The sequence below is a fragment of the Toxorhynchites rutilus genome, chromosome 2 (genome assembly GCF_029784135.1).
Source record: "Toxorhynchites rutilus septentrionalis strain SRP chromosome 2, ASM2978413v1, whole genome shotgun sequence".
NCBI classification, from domain to species: Eukaryota; Metazoa; Arthropoda; class Insecta; order Diptera; family Culicidae; genus Toxorhynchites; species Toxorhynchites rutilus.
The window spans coordinates 249,478,132-249,481,173 of NC_073745.1; the positions used below are offsets into that span (position 1 = coordinate 249,478,132).

Consider the following 3,042-nt stretch of genomic DNA (forward strand, 5'->3'; position numbering starts at 1 on the left):
GTTCTGTACAACGTCAGGTTGTAGTTTTTTTTTTGAACAGAAATCCATTTTCTCTTGAAGTCCGCCTCCGATTTGACAACTTTTGGGTTCTTCCGGAGGGCCTGCTTCATAATCGCCCAATATTTCTCTATTGGGCGAAGCTCCGGCGCGTTGGGCGGGTTCATTTCCTTTGGCACGAAGGTGACCCCGTTGGCTTCGTACCACTCCAACACGTCCTTTGAATAGTGGCACGAAGCGAGATCCGGCCAGAAGATGGTCGGGCCCTCGTGCTGCTTCAATAGTGGTAGTAAGCGCTTCTGTAGGCACTCCTTAAGGTAAACCTGCCCGTTTACCGTGCCGGTCATCACGAAGGGGGCGCTCCGCTTTCTGCAAGAGCAGATCTCTTGCCACACCATGTACTTCTTGGCAAACTTGGATAGTTTCTGCTTGCGAATCTCCTCCGGAACGCTGAATTTGTCCTCTGCGGAGAAGAACAACAGGCCCGGCAGCTGACGAAAGTCCGCTTTGACGTATGTTTCGTCGTCCATTACCAGGCAATGCGGCTTCGTCAGCATTTCGGTGTACAGCTTCCGGGCTCGCGTCTTCCCCACCATGTTTTGCCTTTCGTCGCGGTTAGGAGCCTTCTGAACCTTGTATGTACGCAGGCCCTCCCGCTGCTTGGTCCGCTGGACGAATGAACTTGACAAATTCAGCTTATTGGCGACATCCCGGACCGAACTTCTCGGATCACGTCGAAACTGCTTAACTACGCGCTTGTGATCTTTTTCACTGACGGAGCATCCATTTTTGCCGTTCTTCACCTTCCGGTCGATGGTTATGTTCTCGAAGTATCGTTTTAGTACTCTGTTGACCGTGGATTGGACGATTCCCAGCATCTTACCGACGTCCCGATGTGACAACTCCGGATTCTCGAAATGAGTACGCAGGATTAATTCACGACGTTCTTTTTCGTTCGACGACATTTTTCCAAATTTACGAAAAATTGACAGTGAAGCATGCAACGTGATCTATACACTCTTATCTGATTATAAGCGAAAGCTGAAGATATAATTCCTAAAAATTAAATTTCTACAGCGTTTTTTCCGTGATGCAATTTGATGTGACACACCCTTTATTCTCTGTATCAAACATGTTTTCCATGCAACGGAGAAACATGTTATTTCCAAATGCTTGAAGAATCTTGAACGAGAATTGTGTCTGAAAGTAATTTTATATTATAAGAACGAATTTTTGTAGAAGTACTAGAAAACTTATTGTAAAAGGAAATTGTAAAGGGTCAAAGGGTAATCAATCAATGAAGAGTTCAGTGATTGGACTCACTAACGTTCACTTAGTAAGAAAACGTGGATGTTTGAAATTATTCAAATCAAAAAATCAATTTTGGGCGGGGCATTGGGCGGGACGAAGTTCATTCTAATTCTAGTTCATAATTCCTACGAGAGTGGAAACGTTGTCATCAATATAGTTCGTTGATTTTCTGTCATACAGATACAGGTCGGACTCGATCATATACGATTTTGGAATTGATTATGTACAGTTTGGAAAAAAATATTTTTTGTATATATTTCAAATATGACTTATTTCAAAAAGAAATGCAACCTTTCAACGTTAAAGTAAAATTTAAGTGACTATTACATGTACAGTGGGGTAAAACTAGTGATTTTTTAAGATTTTGCTTGAATTTTTACCAAGAATTGTTTATACCGATATCGCAGCCGAATTAAGAAAGATAGAAGTTGGGTATCAAAGAGCACTGAGAGAGCTTCAATTTAATTGATAGAAACAATCTAGTTTAATATATTTTTTTAGGATGAAATTAATGATAACGCATCAAAAATTATTAACTTTTTAGTTTTTTCATTTCCAAAATGTTATTGGAATCCACTAATTTAGATGTCGCACTACTAAATCCTGTACTGAATTTTCTCATCTTTTAAATGAAAGCAACAGAATCGTCTTTCGTAGCGTAGCGTAGCGGCAACAGAGTCCGAAATAGAAAAAAAGTTCTATAATTATGACATTGTTGAAATTCGACCATATGCGTAGAAGGATTGTTTTCATCAAATATGATCGTCTATCACCTCCTGAGAGAATCTGGATAAATTTATTTTTTTCATTTGAGAAAGGTGTTTTCTAACTTTAAGGGGATGAATCAAATTCTTCTTTTATATTCAAAAAACCAAAAATGCATGCAAAAAAACGAATAAAAACATTTTTTTGACTCGATTATAGTGATGAAACGGATAGTAGCTTCGAGGCCGGATATTCGGCTCTTGGTGCAAATGGTGCAAATAAAGTGAGAAATGTAAGAAAGAAATAAATACATTTTTAAATAAAAATTTTGAAGGAATACTACATTTTTCATTTAGAATAAGTAACCAATTTAGCTTTGGACAGTTGCGATATCGTAACAAAAGAGGTTATACCGAGGTGCGATTAATGCTAATTGAAAAAAAAACCCTATTTGATAGTGTATCATGTTTTCTACTAGGAATTAGAACAGTTTTATTCTGATAATGGTATTATCATAAGTAGATTTTTTTGAGTGTATTGAGATAATTCGAATACTGGCCAAGTAAGAGTAAGTGTTACATGCAATCAGCAATCAATTATTTCCATTGAGATTGAGAACAAACTTAGAACTGTCTTCAGAGAATTACTTCACTACAAATCGAAATTATTATGATCGGCGACAAATTCACTAATTTGAAGACTCAACAACTGTTATGCTTGGTGGAGAAGTGTGTTGGGCTTTTATATAATCGAGGTTATTCCACATGTTGCTACATCAAAAAAGTATTTGGATAAGGACGAGACTGCACAAAGAACACCGAACTTACTTCGTATGAGAACATATTTAAACGCTTCTTAGAAGAAGATCAAAATTATCTGATTGCCTTTTTAAACCCGAGGTTCAGGTCAGACCATTGAGGTGTTCTCGAAACGTAAATATACAGACAAAACATCATTGAAATTTAAATCATTTTACAAAAATATCTTGAGACGAATCTTCTGAGAATAACAGCTCATTGCCGTCTTCAA

The 3,042-nt window shown here is 37.9% G+C and overlaps 1 non-coding gene across 1 annotated transcript; it reads left to right on the forward strand.

Annotated features, from left to right (window-relative positions):
* Positions 1-2,385: 2,385 nt before the first annotated feature.
* Positions 2,386-2,524, forward strand: LOC129772404 (U4 spliceosomal RNA). Its single transcript, XR_008742611.1, has one exon. It is a non-coding gene; the product is annotated as a U4 spliceosomal RNA (small nuclear RNA).
* Positions 2,525-3,042: the final 518 nt, after the last annotated feature.